Below are 17,377 nucleotides of genomic sequence, written 5' to 3'. Positions count from 1 at the left end.
ACGATGTATTGGATCTCGACGCAATTTGGGTGTTCCATCGTCATTAAGAGGCCCAGTACGTGACAATTAACTACAAGTTTTGCGTCGGATTAGAAAGTCTAGACTCACAGGAGACGCACCATATGGTGCCCGAGGCAGCAATATCCCCTTGGAGACAAGTCGGGGGAAGGACGATGTATTGAATCTCGACGCAATTTGGGTGTTCCATCGTCATTAGGACGCCCTGAACCTTACAATTAACTATCAGTTATGTGTCGGAATCGAACATGTGGACGCACAGGAGAACGACCATAAGGTGCCCGAGGCAGCAATGGACGCTAGGAGACAAGTCGGCTGAAGGACGATGTATTGAATCTCGACGCTATTTCAGGGTTCCATCGTCATTAGGAGGCCCTGAACGTTACAATTAACTATCAGTTTAGCGTCGGATTCGAAAGTGCAGACTCAGAGGAGAATGACCATAAGGTGCCCGAGGCAGCAATAGACCGTTGAGACTAGTCAGTTGAATGACGATGTATTGAATCTTGATGCAATTTGCGTGTTCCATCGTCATTAGGGGCTCTGAACGTTACAATTGGCAGTCCGTTTTGCGTCGGATTCGAATATCTGGACCTACAGGAGACGGACCATATGGTGCCCGAGGCAGAAATATCCCCTTGGAGACAAGGCGGCTGGAGGACGACGTATTGAATCTCGATGCAATTTGAGTGTTCCATCGTCATTAGGAGGCCCTGAACGTTACAATTAACTATCATGTTTGCGTCGGATTCGAAAATCTAGACTCACAGGAGACGCACCACATGGTGCCCGAGGCAGCAATATCCCGTTGGAATCAAGTCGGCTGGAGGACGACGTATTGAATCTCGACGCAATTTGAGTGTTCTATCGTCATTAGGAGACCCTGAACATTACAAGTAACTATTAGTTTTGCGTCGGATTCGAAAATCTAGACTCACAGAGGAACGACGATAAGGTGCCCGATGCAGCAATATCCCCTTCCAGACAAGTCGGCTGCAGGAAGATGTATTGAATCTCGACGCAATTTGAGTGTTCCATCGTCATTAGGAGGCCATGAACGTTACAATTAACTATCTGTTTTAAGTCTAATTTGAAAATCTAGACTCACAGGAGGCGGACCATAAGGTGCCCGAGGCATGATAACCCCTTGTAGACAAGTCGGCTGGAGGACGATGTATTGAATCTCGACGCAATTTGAGTGTTCTATCGTCATTAGGAGGCGCTGAACGTTACCATTAACTATCAGTTTTGCGTCGGATCAGGACATCTAGACTCACAGTAGAACGACCATACCTTGCCCGAGGCAGCAATGGACGCTTGGAGACAAGTCGGCTGAAGGACGATGTATTGAATCTTGATGCAATTTGAGTGTTCCATCGTCATTAGGAGGCTCTGAACGTTACAATTGGCAGTCCGTTTTGCGTCGGATTCGAATATCTGGACCTACAGGAGACGGACCATATGTGCCCGAGGGAGCAATATCCCGTTGGAGACAAGTCGGCTGGAGGACGATGTATTGAACTCGATGCAATTTCAGTGTACCATCGTCATTAGGAGGCTCTGAACGTTACAATTGGCAGTCCGATTTGTGTCGGATTCGAATATCTGGACTCACAGGAGAACGACCATAAGGTGAGCGAGGTTGCAATAGGCCCTTGAAGACAAGTCGGCTGGAGGACGATGTATTGAATCGCGAAGCAATTTGAGTGTTCCATCGTCATTAGGAGGCCCTGAACGTTACAATTAACTATGTTTTTTTGCGTCGGATTCGATAATCTACACCCCCAGGAGAACGACCATAAGGTGCCCGAGACAGCAATGTCCCCCTGGAAACAAGTCGGCTGGAGGAAGACGTATTGTTTCTCGACGCAATTTGAGTGTACTAACGTCATTAGGAGGCCCTGAAAGTTACAAGTAACTATTAGTTTTGCGTCGGATTCGAAAATCTAGACTCACAGAGGAACGACAATAAGGTGCCCGAGGCAGCAATATCCCCTTGCAGGCAAGTCGGCTGGAGGACGATGTATTGAATCTCGACGCAAATTGAGTGTTCCATCGTCATTAGGAGGCCATGAACGTTACAATTAACTATCTGTTTTGCGTCGGATTCGAAAATCTAGACTCACAGGAGGCGGACCATAAGGTGCCCCAGGCAATGATATCCCCTTGTAGACAAGTCTGCTGGAGGACGATGTTTTGAATCTCGACGCAATTAGAGTGTTCTGTCGTCATTAGGAGGCGCTGAACGTTACAATTAACTATCAGTTTTGCGTCGGATCCGAAAATCTTGACTCACAGGAGAACGACCCTAACGTGCCCGAGGCAGCAATAGTCCCTTGGAGACAGGTCAGCTGGACGACGATGTATTGAGTCTCGACGCAATTTGAGTGTTCCTTCGTCATTAGGAGGCCGTGAACGTTACAAGTAACTATCGTTTTTGCGTCGGATACGATAATCTAGATTCACATAAGGCGGATCACATGGTGCCCGAGGCAGCAACATCCCGTTGGAGACAAGTCGGGGGGAGGACGATGTATTGGATCTCGACGCAGTTTGAGTGTTCCATCGTCATTGAGAGGCCCTGAACGTTACAATTAACTGCAAGTTTTGCGTCGGATTCGAAAATCTAGACTCTCAGGAGACGGGCCAAATGGTACCCGAGGCAGCAATATCCCCTTGGAGACAAGTCGGCTGGAGGACGATGTATTGAATCTCGACGCAATTTGAATGTTCCTTCGTCATTAGGAGGCCATGAACGTTACAATTATCAGTTATGCGTCGGATCCGAAAATCTAGACTTACAGGAGAACGACCACTAGGTGCCCGAGGCAGCAATAGACCCTTGGAGACAAGTCGGCGGGTGGACGATGTATTGAATCTCGACGTAATTTGAGTGTTCCATCGTCATTAGGAGGCCCTGAACGTTTCAATTAACTATCAGTTATGCGTCGGATCCGAAAATCTAGACTCACAGGAGAACGACCATAAGGTGCCCGAGGCTGCAATAGACCCTTGGAGACAAGTCGGCTGGAGGACGATGTATTGAATCGCGACGCAATTTGAGTGTTCCATCGTCATTAGAAGGCCCTGAACGTTACAATTAACTATCAGTTATGCGTCGGATCCGAAAATCTAGACTCACCGGAGAACGACCATAAGGTGCCCGAGACAGCAATAGACCCTTGGAGACAAGTCGGCTGGAGGACGATGTTTTGAATCTCAACGCAATTTGAGTGTTCCATCGTCATTAGGAGGCCATGAACGTTACAATTAACTATCAGTTTTTCGTCGGATTCGAAAATCTAGACTCAAAGGTGGTCTACCATAAGGTGCCCGAGGCAGCAATATCCCCCTGTAGACAAGTCGGCTGGAGGACGTTGTATTGAATCTCGAAGCAATTTGAGTGTTCTATCGTCATTAGGAGGCGCTGAACGTTACAATAGACTATCAGTTATGTGTCGGATCCGAAAATCTTGACTCACAGGAGAACGACCATAAAGTGCCCGAGGCAACAACGGACCCTTGGAGACAAGTCGGCTGGAGGACGATGTATTGAGTCTCGACGCAATTTGAGTGTTCCTTCGTCATTAGGAGGCCCTGAACAATACAATTAACTATCATTTTTGCGTCGGATTCGAAAATCTAGTCTCACATGAGACGGACCACATGGTGCCCGAGGCAGCAATATCCCGTTGGAGACAAGTCGGCTGGAGGACGATGTATTGAATCGCGACGCAATTTGAGTGTTCCATCGTCATTATGAGGCCATGAACGTTACAATTAACTATGAATTATGCGTCGGATCAGAAAATCTAGACTCACAGGAGAACGACCATAAGGTGCCCGAGGCAGTAATAGACCCTTGGAGACAAGTCGGCTGGAGGACGATAAAATGAATCGCGACGCAATTTGAGTGTTCCATCGTCATTAGGAGGTCCTGAACGTTACAATTAACTATTAGTTTTGGGTCGTAGTCGAAATTCTTGACTCACAGGAGAAGGACTATATGGTGCCCGAGGCAGCAATATCCCCTTGGAGACAAGTCGGCTGGAGGACGACGTATTGAATCTCGACGCTATTTCAGTGTTCCATCGTCATTAGGAGGCCCTGAACGTTACAATTAACTATCAGTTTTGCGTCGGATTCGAAAACGTAGACTCAGAGGAGAACGACCATAAAGTGCCCGAGGCAGCAATAGACCGTTGGAGTCAAGTCGGCTGAATGACGATGTATTGAATCTTGATGCAATTTGAGTGTTCCATCGTCACTACGAGGCTCTGAGCGTTACAATTGGCAGTCCGTTTTGCGTTGGATTCGAATATCTGGACCTACAGAAGACGGAACATATGGTGCCCGAGGCAGCAATGTCCCCTTGGAGACAAGTCAGCTTGAGGACGACGTATTGAATCTCGACGCAATTTGAGTGTTCTATCGTCATTAGGAGGCCCTGAACGTAACAATTACCTATTAGTTTTGCGCCGGATTCGAATATCTAGACTCACAGAGGAACTACGATAAGGTGCCCGAGGCAGCCATATCCCCTTGCAGACAAGTCGTCTGGAGGACGATGTATTGAATCTCTACGCAATTTGAGTGTTCCATCGTCATTAGGAGGCCATGAACGTTACAATTAACTATCATTTTTCCGTCGGATTCGAAAATCTAGACTCACATGAGACGGACCACATGGTGCCCGAGGCAGCAATATCCCGTTGGAGACAAGTCGGCGGCAGGACGATGTATTGGATCTCGACGCAATATAAGTGTTACATCGTCATTAAGAGGCCCTGAACCTTACAATTGACTACAAGTTTTGCGTCGGATTCGAAAATCGAGACTCACAGGAGACGGACCATAAGGTGCCCGAGGCAGCAATAACCCCTTGGAGACAAGTCGGCTGGAGGACGATGTATTGAATCTCGACGCAATTTGAGTGTTCCTTCATATTTAGGAGGCTCTGAACGTTTCTATTAGCAATCCGTTTTGCGTCGGATTCGAATATCTGGACTCACAGGAGAACGACGATAAGGTGACCGAGGTAGCAGTAGACCCATGGAGACAAGACGGCTGGAGGACGATGTATTAAATCTCGACGCAATTTGAGTGTTCCATCGTCAGTAGGAGGCCCTGAACGTTGCAATTAACTATCAGATATGTGTCGGAATCGAAAATGTAGACTCACAGGAGAACGACCATGTGGTGCCCGAGGCAGCAATGGACGCTTGGAGACAAGTCGGCTGAAGGACGGTGTATTGAATCTCGACGCTATTTCAGTGCTCCATCGTCATTAGGAGGCCCTGAGCGTTACAATTAACTATCAGTTTTGCGTCGGATTCGAAAATGTAGTCTTAGAGGAGAACGACCATAAGGTCCCCGAGGCAGCAATAGACCGATGGAGACAAGTCGGCTGAATGACGATGTATTGAATCTTGATGCATTTTGAGTGTTCCATCGTCATTATGAGGCTCTGAACGTTACAATTGGCAGTCCGCTTTGCGTTGGATTCGAATATCTGGATCTACAGGAGACGGACCATATGTTGCCCGAGGCAGCAATATTCCCTTGTAGACAAGTCGGCTGGAGGACGACGTATTGAATCTCGACGCAATTTGAGTGTTCTATCGTCATTAGGAGGCCCTGAACGTTACAATTAACTATTAGTTTTGCATCGGATTCGTAAAACTAGACTCACAGAGGAACGACGATAAGGTGCCCGAGGCAGCAATATTCCCTTGCAGACAAGTCGTCTGGAGTACGATGTAATGAATCTCGACGCAATTTGAGTGTTCCATCGTCATTAGGAGGCCATGAAAGTTACAATCAACTATCAGTTTTGCGTCGGATTCGAAAAACTAGACTCAAAGGAGGCAGTCCATAAGGTGCCCGCGGCAGCAATATCCCCTTGTAGACAAGTCGGCTAAAGGACGACATATTGAATCTCGACGCGATTTGCGTGTTCTATCGTCATTAGGAGGCACTGAACGTTACAATTAACAATCGTTTTTGCGTCTGATTCGCAAATCTAGACTCACAGGAGAACGAACATAAGGTGCCCGAGGGAGCAATGGACGCTTGGAGACATGTCGGCTGAAGGACGATGTATTGAATCTCGACGCAATTTGTGTGTTACATTGTCAATAGGAGGCGCTAAACGTTGCAATTAACTATCGGTTATGCGTCGGATTCGAAAATCTAGACTCACAGGAGGACGACCACAGGGTGCCCGTAGCAGCAATAGAACCTTGGAGACAAGTCGGCAGAATGACGATGTATTGAATCTCGAAGCAATTTGAGTGTTCCATCGTCATTAAGAGGCCCTGAACGTTACAAATAACTAACAGTTTCGCATCGGATTCGAAAATCTAGACTCACATGAAAACGATCATAAGGTGCCCGAGGCAGCAATAGACCCTTGGAGTCAAGTCGGCTGGAGGACGATGTATTGGATCGCGACGCAATTTGAGTGTTCCATAGTTATTAGGAGACACTGAATGTTACAATTGACTATCAGTTTTTCGTCGGATTCGAAAATCTAGAGTCACAGGAGACGGACCATAAGGTGCCCGAGGCAGCAATATCCCCTTGGAGATCAGCCCGCTGGAGGACGATGTATTGAATCTCGACGCAATTTGAGTGTTCCATCGTCATTAGGAAGCCCTGAACTTTACAATTAACTATCAGTTATGCGTCGGATTCGAAAACCTAGACTCACAGGAAAACGATCACAAGGTGCCCGAGGAAGCAATAGACATTTGGAGACAAGTCGGCTGGAGGCCGATGTATTGAATCTCGACGCAATTTGAGTGTTCCATCTTCATTAGGAGGCGCTGAACGTTGCAATTAACTAACAGTTATGCGTCGGATTCGAAAAACTAGACTCACAGGAGAACGACCATAAGGTGCCCGAGGCAGCAATGTCCCCTAAGAGACAAGTCGGCTAGAGGACGATGTATAGAATCTCGACGAAATTTGAGTATTCCATCGTAATTAGGAGGCCCTGAACGTTACAATTAACTATCAGTTTTGCGTTGGATTCTAAAATGTAGACTCACAGGAGAACGACCATAAGGTGCCCGATGCAGCGATAGACCCTTGGAGACAAGTCGTCTGAATGACGATGTATTGAAATTCCACGCAATTTGAGTGTTCCATCGTCATTAGGAGGCCCTGAGCGTTACAATTATCTTCAGTTTCGCGTCGGACTCGAAATTCTAGACTCACAGGAGACGGACCACAAGAACCCCGACGCAGCAATACCCCTTGGAGACAAGTCGGTTGGAGGACGATATATTCAACCTCGACGCAATTTGAGTGTTCCATCGTCATTAGGAAGCCCTGAACGTTACAATTAACAATCAGTTATGCGTCGTATTCGAAAATCTAGACTCACAGGAGAACGACCACAAGGTGCCCGAGGCAGCAATAGACATTTGGAGACAAGTCATCTGGAGGCCGATGTATTGAATCTCGACGCAATTTGAGTGTTCCATCGTCATTAGGAGGCGCTGAACGTTGCAATTAACTATCAGTTATGCGTCGGATTCGAAAATCTAGACTCACTGGAGACGGACCATAAGGTGCCAGAGGCAGCAATATCCCCTTGGAGTCCAGTCCGCTGGAGTACGATCTATTGAATCGCGACGCAATTTGAGTGCCCAATCGTCATTAGGAGGCCCCGAACGTTACAATTAACTATTAGTTTTGCGTCGGATTCGAAAATGTAGAATCACATATGGTGCCCGAGGCAGCAATGTCCCCTTGGAGACAAGGCGGCTGGAGGCCGATGTATTGAATCTCGACGCAATTTGAGTGGGCCATCGTCATTAGGAGGCCCTGAACGTTACAATTAACTATCAGTTTTGCGTCGGATTCTAAAATCATGACTCACAGGAGACGGAACAAATGGTTCCCGTGCCAGCAATATCCCCATGGAGACAAGTCGGCTGGTGGACGAGGTATTGAATCTCGACGCAATTTGAGTGTTCCATCGTAATTAGGAGTCGCTGAGCGTTACAATTAACTATCAGTTATGCGTCGGATTCAAAAATCTTGACTCACAGGAGAACGTCCTTAAGGTGGCCGAGGCAGCAATGTCCCCTTGGAGACAAGTCGGCTGGAGGCCGATGTATTGAATCTCGACGCAATTTGAGTGTGCCATTGTCATTAGGAGGCCCTGAACGTTACAATTAACTATCAGTTTTGCGTCGGATTCTAAAATCATGACTCACAGGAGAACGACCATAAGGTGCCCGAGGCAGCAATAGTCGCTTGGAGACAAATCGGCTGATTGACGATGTATTGAATCTCGACGCTAATTCAGTGTTCCATCGTCATTAGGAAGCCCTGAACGTTACAATTAACAATCAGTTTCGCGTCGGATTCGAAATTCTACACTCACAGGAGGCGGACCATAAGGTAGCCGAGGCAGCAATAGACCCTTGGAGACAAGTCGGCTGGAGGACGATGTAAAGAATCTCGACGCAATTTGAGTGTTCCTTCGTCATTAGGAGGCCCTGAACGTTACAATTAACTATCATTTTTGCGTCGGATTCGAAAATCTAGAATCACAGGAGACGGATCATATGGAGCCCGAGGCAGCAATATCCCCTTGGAGACAAGTCGGCTGGAGGACGATGTATTGAATCTCGACGCAATTTGAGTGTTCCATCGTCATTAGGAGGCCCTTAACGTTACAATTAAACATCAGTTTTGCGTCGGATTCGAAAATCTAGACTCACAAGAGTAAGACCATTAGGTGCCAAAGGCAGCAATTGACCCTTGGAGACAAGTCGGCTGGAGAACGATGTATTGAATCGCGACGCAATTTGAGTGTTCCACCGTCATTAGGAGGTCGTGAACATTACAATTAACTATCAGTTTTGTGTCGGATTCGAAATTCTTGACTCACAGGAGAAGGATTATATGGTGGCCGAGGCAGCAATATCCCCTTGGAGACAAGTCGGCTGGAGGACGATGTATTGAATCTCGACGCAATTTGAGTGTTCCATCGTCATTAGGAGGCCCTGAACGTTACAATTAACTATCAGTTTTGCGTCGGATTCTAAAATGTAGAATCACAGGAGAAGTATCATATGGTGCCCGAGGCAGCAATGTCCCCTTGGAGACAAGGCGGCTGGAGGCCGATGTATTGAATCTCGATGCAATTTGAGTGTGCCATCGTCATTAGGAGGCCCTGAACGTTACAATTAACTATCAGTTTTGCGTCGGATTCTAAATTCATGACTCACAGGAGACGGAACAAATGGTTCCGGTGCCAGCAATATCCCCATGGAGACAAGTCGGCTGGTGGACGAGGTATTGAATCTCGACGCAATTTGAGTGTTCCATCGTAATTAGGAGTCGCTGAGCGTTACAATTAACTATCAGTTATGCGTCGGATTCAAAAATCTTGACTCACAGGAGAACGTCCTTAAGGTGGCCGAGGCAGCAATAGACCCTTGGAGACAAGGCGGCTGGAGGATGATGTATTGAATCTCGACGCAAGTTGAGTGTTCCATCGTCATTAGGGGGCCATGAACGTTACAATGAACTATCAGTTTCGCATCGGAATCGAAAATCTAGACTCACAGGAGAAGGATCATATGGTGCCCGAGGCAGCAATGTCCCCTTGGAGACAAGTCGGCTGGAGGCCGATGTATTGAATCTCGACGCAATTTGAGTGTGCCATTGTGATTAGGAGGCCCTGAACGTTACAATTAACTATCAGTTTTGCGTCGGATTCTAAAATCATGACTCACAGGAGAACGACCATAAGATGCCCGAGGCAGCAATAGTCGCTTGGAGACAAATCGGCTGATTGACGATGTATTGAATCTCGACGCTAATTCAGTGTTCCATCGTCATTAGGAAGCCCTGAACGTTACAATTAACAATCAGTTTCGCTTCGGATTCGAAATTCTACACTCACAGGAGGCGGACCATAAAGTAGCCGAGGCAGCAAGAGACCCTTGGAGACAAGTCGGCTGGAGGACGATGTAATGAATCTCGACACAATTTGAGTGTTCCTTCGTCATTAGGAGGCCCTGAACGTTACAATTAATTATCATTTTTGCGTCGGATTCGAAAATCTAGAATCACAGGAGACGGACCATGTGGAGCCCGAGGCAGCAATATCCCCTTGGAGACAAGTCGGCTGGAGGACGATGTATTGAATCTCGACGCAATTTGAGTGTTCCATCGTCATTAGGAGGCCCTAAACGTTACAATTAAATATCAGTTTTGCGTCGGATTGTAAAACCTACACTCACAAGAGAACGACCATAAGGTGCACGAGGCAGCAATAGACTCTAGGAGACAAGTCGGCTGAATGACGATGTATTGAATCTCGACGCAATTTGAGTCTTCCATCATCATTAATAGGCTCTGAACGTTGCAATTAGCAGTGCGTTTTGCGTCGGATTCGAATATCTGGACTCACAGTAGAACAACGATTAGGTGCCCGAGGCAGGAATAGACCCTTGGAGTGAAGTCGGCTGGAGGACGATGTATTGAATATCGTCGCCAATTGAGTGTTCCATCGTCATTAGGAGGCACTAAGCGTTACAATTAACTATCCGTTATGCGTCTGATTCGAAAATCTAGACTCACAGGAGAACGACCAAAAGGTGCCCGAGGCTGCAATAGACCCTTGGAGAAAAGTCGGCTGGAGGACGATGTATTGAATCTCGACGCAATTTGAGTGTTCCATCGTCATTACGAGGCCCTGAACTTTACAATTAACTATCAGTTATGCGTCGTATTCGAAAATCTAGACTCACAGGAGAACGAACACAAGGTGCCCGAGGCACCAATAGACATTTGGAGACAAGTCGGCTGGAGGACGATGTATTGTATCTCGACGCAATTTGAGTGTTCCATCGTCATTAGGAGGCCCTGAACGTTACAATTAACTATCAGTTTTGCGTCGGATTCTAAAATGTAGAATCACAGGAGAAGGATCATATGGTGCCCGAGGCAGCAATGTCCCCTTGGAGACAAGGCGGCTGGAGGCCGATGTATTGAATCTCGACGCAATTTGAGTGTGCCATCGTCATTAGGAGGCCCTGAACGTTACAATTAACTATCAGTTTTGCGTCGGATTCTAAAATCATGACTCACAGGAGACGGAACAAATGGTTCCTGTGCCAGCAATATTCCCATGGAGACAAGTCGGCTGGTGGACGAGGTATTGAATCTCGACGCAATTTGAGTGTTCCATCGTCATTAGGAGGCCCTTAACGTAACAATTACCTATTAGTTTTGCGCCGGATTCGAATATCTAGACTCACAGAGGAACGACGATAAGGTGCCCGAGGCAGCAATATCCCCTTGCAGACAAGTCGTCTGGAGGACGATGTATTGAATCTCTACGCAATTTGAGTGTTCCATCGTCATTAGGAGGCCATGAACGTTACAATTAACTATCATTTTTGCGTCGGATTCGAAAATCTAGACTCACATGAGACGGACCACATGGTGCCCGAGGCAGCAATATCCCGTTGGAGACAAGTCGGCGGCAGGACGATGTATTGAATCTCGACGCTATTTCAGTGCTCCATCGTCATTAGGAGGCCCTGCGCGTTTCAATTAACTATCAGTTTTGCGTCGGATTCGAAAATGTAGTCTTAGAGGAGAACGACCATAAGGTCCCCGAGGCAGCAATAGACCGATGGAGACAAGTCGGCTGAATTACGATGTATTGAATCTCGACGCAATTTGAGTGTTCCATCGTCATTAGGAAGCCCTGAACATTACAATTAACTATCAGTTATGCGTCGGATTCGAAAACCTAGACTCACAGGAAAACGATCACAAGGTGCCCGAGGAAGCAATAGACATTTGGAGACAAGTCGGCTGGAGGCCGATGTATTGAATCTCGACGCAATTTGAGTGTTCCATCTTCATTAGGAGGCGCTGAACGTTGCAATTAACTAACAGTTATGCGTCGGATTCGAAAAACTAGACTCACAGGAGAACGACCATAAGGTGCCCGAGGCAGCAATGTCCCCTAAGAGACAAGTCGGCTAGAGGACGATGTATAGAATCTCGACGAAATTTGAGTATTCCATCGTAATTAGGAGGCCCTGAACGTTACAATTAACTATCAGTTTTGCGTCGGATTCTAAAATGTAGACTCACAGGAGAACGACCATAAGGTGCCCGATGCAGCGATAGACCCTTGGAGACAAGTCGTCTGAATGACGATGTATTGAAATTCCACGCAATTTGAGTGTTCCATCGTCATTAGGAGGCCCTGAGCGTTACAATTATCTTCAGTTTCGCGTCGGACTCGAAATTCTAGACTCACAGGAGACGGACCACAAGAACCCCGACGCAGCAATACCCCTTGGAGACAAGTCGGTTGGAGGACGATATATTCAACCTCGACGCAATTTGAGTGTTCCATCGTCATTAGGAAGCCCTGAACGTTACAATTAACAATCAGTTATGCGTCGTATTCGAAAATCTAGACTCACAGGAGAACGACCACAAGGTGCCCGAGGCAGCAATAGACATTTGGAGACAAGTCATCTGGAGGCCGATGTATTGAATCTCGACGCAATTTGAGTGTTCCATCGTCATTAGGAGGCGCTGAACGTTGCAATTAACTAACAGTTATGCGTCGGATTCGAAAAACTAGACTCACAGGAGAACGACCATAAGGTGCCCGAGGCAGCAATGTCCCCTAAGAGACAAGTCGGCTAGAGGACGATGTATAGAATCTCGACGAAATTTGAGTATTCCATCGTAATTAGGAGGCCCTGAACGTTACAATTAACTATCAGTTTTGCGTCGGATTCTAAAATGTAGACTCACAGGAGAACGACCATAAGGTGCCCGATGCAGCGATAGACCCTTGGAGACAAGTCGTCTGAATGACGATGTATTGAAATTCCACGCAATTTGAGTGTTCCATCGTCATTAGGAGGCCCTGAGCGTTACAATTATCTTCAGTTTCGCGTCGGACTCGAAATTCTAGACTCACAGGAGACGGACCACAAGAACCCCGACGCAGCAATACCCCTTGGAGACAAGTCGGTTGGAGGACGATATATTCAACCTCGACGCAATTTGAGTGTTCCATCGTCATTAGGAAGCCCTGAACGTTACAATTAACAATCAGTTATGCGTCGTATTCGAAAATCTAGACTCACAGGAGAACGACCACAAGGTGCCCGAGGCAGCAATAGACATTTGGAGACAAGTCATCTGGAGGCCGATGTATTGAATCTCGACGCAATTTGAGTGTTCCATCGTCATTAGGAGGCGCTGAACGTTGCAATTTACTATCAGTTATGCGTCGGATTCGAAAATCTAGACTCACTGGAGACGGACCATAAGGTGCCAGAGGCAGCAATATCCCCTTGGAGTCCAGTCCGCTGGAGTACGATCTATTGAATCGCGACGCAATTTGAGTGCCCAATCGTCATTAGGAGGCCCCGAACGTTACAATTAACTATTAGTTTTGCGTCGGATTCGAAAATGTAGAATCACATATGGTGCCCGAGGCAGCAATGTCCCCTTGGAGACAAGGCGGCTGGAGGCCGATGTATTGAATCTCGACGCAATTTGAGTGGGCCATCGTCATTAGGAGGCCCTGAACGTTACAATTAACTATCAGTTTTGCGTCGGATTCTAAAATCATGACTCACAGGAGAAGGAACAAATGGTTCCCGTGCCAGCAATATCCCCATGGAGACAAGTCGGCTGGTGGACGAGGTATTGAATCTCGACGCAATTTGAGTGTTCCATCGTAATTAGGAGTCGCTGAGCGTTACAATTAACTATCAGTTATGCGTCGGATTCAAAAATCTTGACTCACAGGAGAACGTCCTTAAGGTGGCCGAGGCAGCAATAGACCCTTGGAGACAAGTCGGCTGGAGGATGATGTATTGAATCTCGACGCAAGTTGAGTGTTCCATCGTCATTAGGGGGCCATGAACGTTACAATGAACTATCAGTTTCGCATCGGAATCGAAAATCTAGACTCACAGGAGAAGGATCATATGGTGCCCGAGGCAGCAATGTCCCCTTGGAGACAAGTCGGCTGGAGGCCGATGTATTGAATCTCGACGCAATTTGAGTGTGCCATTGTCATTAGGAGGCCCTGAACGTTACAATTAACTATCAGTTTTGCGTCGGATTCTAAAATCATGACTCACAGGAGAACGACCATAAGGTGCCCGAGGCAGCAATAGTCGCTTGGAGACAAATCGGCTGATTGACGATGTATTGAATCTCGACGCTAATTCAGTGTTCCATCGTCATTAGGAAGCCCTGAACGTTACAATTAACAATCAGTTTCGCGTCGGATTCGAAATTCTACACTCACAGGAGGCGGACCATAAGGTAGCCGAGGCAGCAATAGACCCTTGGAGACAAGTCGGCTGGAGGACGATGTAAAGAATCTCGACGCAATTTGAGTGTTCCTTCGTCATTAGGAGGCCCTGAACGTTACAATTAACTATCATTTTTGCGTCGGATTCGAAAATCTAGAATCACAGGAGACGGACCATATGGAGCCCGAGGCAACAATATCCCCTTGGAGACAAGTCGGCTGGAGGACGATGTATTGAATGTCGACGCAATTTGAGTGTTCCATCGTCATTAGGAGGCCCTTAACGTTACAATTAAACATCAGTTTTGCGACGGATTCGAAAATCTAGACTCACAAGAGTAAGACCATTAGGTGCCAAAGGCAGCAATTGACCCTTGGAGCAAGTCGGCTGGAGAACGATGTATTGAATCGCGACGCAATTTGAGTGTTCCACCGTCATTAGGAGGTCGTGAACATTACAATTAACTATCAGTTTTGTGTCGGATTCGAAATTCTTGACTCACAGGAGAAGGACTATATGGTGGCCGAGGCAGCAATATCCCCTTGGAGACAAGTCGGCTGGAGGACGATGTATTGAATCTCGACGCAATTTGAGTGTTCCATCGTCATTAGGAGGCCCTGAACGTTACAATTAACTATCAGTTTTGCGTCGGTTTCTAAAATGTAGAATCACAGGAGAAGTATCTTATGGTGCCCGAGGCAGCAATGTCCCCTTGGAGACAAGGCGGCTGGAGGCCGATGTATTGAATCTCGACGCAATTTGAGTGTGCCATCGTCATTAGGAGGCCCTGAACGTTACAATTAACTATCAGTTTTGCGTCGGATTCTAAAATCATGACTCACAGGAGACGGAACAAATGGTTCCGGTGCCAGCAATATCCCCATGGAGACAAGTCGGCTGGTGGACGAGGTATTGAATCTCGACGCAATTTGAGTGTTCCATCGTAATTAGGAGTCGCTGAGCGTTACAATTAACTATCAGTTATGCGTCGGATTCAAAAATCTTGACTCACAGGAGAACGTCCTTAAGGTGGCCGAGGCAGCAATAGACCCTTGGAGACAAGTCGGCTGGAGGATGATGTATTGAATCTCGACGCAAGTTGAGTGTTCCATCGTCATTAGGGGGCCATGAACGTTACAACGAACTATCAGTTTCGCATCGGAATCGAAAATCTAGACTCACAGGAGAAGGATCATATGGTGCCCGAGGCAGCAATGTCCCCTTGGAGACAAGTCGGCTGGAGGCCGATGTATTGAATCTCGACGCAATTTGAGTGTGCCATTGTGATTAGGAGGCCCTGAACGTTACAATTAACTATCAGTTTTGCGTCGGATTCTAAAATCATGACTCACAGGAGAACGACCATAAGATGCCCGAGGCAGCAATAGTCGCTTGGTGACAAATCGGCTGATTGACGATGTGTTGAATCTCGACGCTAATTCAGTGTTCCATCGTCATTACGAAGCCCTGAACGTTACAATTAACAATCAGTTTCGCTTCGGATCCGAAATTCTACACTCACAGGAGGCGGACCATAAGGTAGCCGAGGCAGCAATAGACCCTTGGAGACAAGTCGGCTGGAGGACGATGTAATGAATCTCGACACAATTTGAGTGTTCCTTCGTCATTAGGAGGCCCTGAACGTTACAATTAATTATCATTTTTGCGTCGGATTCGAAAATCTAGAATCACAGGAGACGGACCATGTGGAGCCCGAGGCAGCAATATCCCCTTGGAGACAAGTCGGCTGGAGGACGATGTATTGAATCTCGACGCAATTTGAGTGTTCCATCGTCATTAGGAGGCCCTAAACGTTACAATTAAATATCAGTTTTGCGTCGGATTGTAAAACCTACACTCACAAGAGAACGACCATAAGGTGCACGAGGCAGCAATAGACTCTTGGAGACAAGTCGGCTGAATGACGATGTATTGAATCTCGACGCAATTTGAGTCTTCCATCATCATTAATATGCTCTGAACGTTGCAATTAGCAGTGCGTTTTGCGTCGGATTCGAATATCTGGACTCACAGGAGAACAACGATTAGGTGCCCGAGGCAGGAATAGACCCTTGGAGTGAAGTCGGCTGGAGGACGATGTATTGAATATCGTCGCCAATTGAGTGTTCCATCGTCATTAGGAGGCACTAAGCGTTACAATTAATTATCCGTTATGCGTCTGATTCGAAAATCTAGACTCACAGGAGAATGACCAAAAGGTGCCCGAGGCTGCAATAGACCCTTGGAGAAAAGTCGGCTGGAGGACGATGTATTGAATTTCGACGCAATTTGAGTGTTCCATCGTCATTACGAGGCCCTAAACTTTACACTTAACTATCAGTTATGCGTCGTATTCGAAAATCTAGACTCACAGGAGAACGAACACAAGGTGCCCGAGGCACCAATAGACATTTGGAGACAAGTCGGCTGGAGGACGATGTATTGTATCTCGACGCAATTTGAGTGTTCCATCGTCATTAGGAGGCCCTGAACGTTACAATTAACTATCAGTTTTGCGTCGGATTCTAAAATGTAGAATCACAGGAGAAGGATCATATGGTGCCCGAGGCAGCATTGTCCCCTTGGAGACAAGGCGGCTGGAGGCCGATGTATTGAATCTCGACGCAATTTGAGTGTGCCATCGTCATTAGGAGGCCCTGAACGTTACAATTAACTATCAGTTTTGCGTCGGATTCTAAAATCATGACTCACAGGAGACGGAACAAATGGTTCCTGTGCCAGCAATATTCCCATGGAGACAAGTCGACTGGTGGACGAGGTATTGAATCTCGACGCAATTTGAGTGTTCCATCGTAATTAGGAGTCGCTGAGCGTTACAATTAACTATCAGTTATGCGTCGGATTCAAAAATCTTGACTCACAGGAGAACGTCCTTAAGGTGGCCGAGGCAGCAATAGACCCTTGGAGACAAGTCGGCTGGAGGATGATGTATTGAATCTCGACGCAAGTTGAGTGTTCCATCGTCATTAGGGGGCCATGAACGTTACAATGAACTATCA

This window comes from Schistocerca americana, unplaced genomic scaffold, assembly GCF_021461395.2.
Source record: "Schistocerca americana isolate TAMUIC-IGC-003095 unplaced genomic scaffold, iqSchAmer2.1 HiC_scaffold_17, whole genome shotgun sequence".
Taxonomy (NCBI): domain Eukaryota; kingdom Metazoa; phylum Arthropoda; class Insecta; order Orthoptera; family Acrididae; genus Schistocerca; species Schistocerca americana.
Note: the sequence above shows the minus strand (reverse complement) of the source record.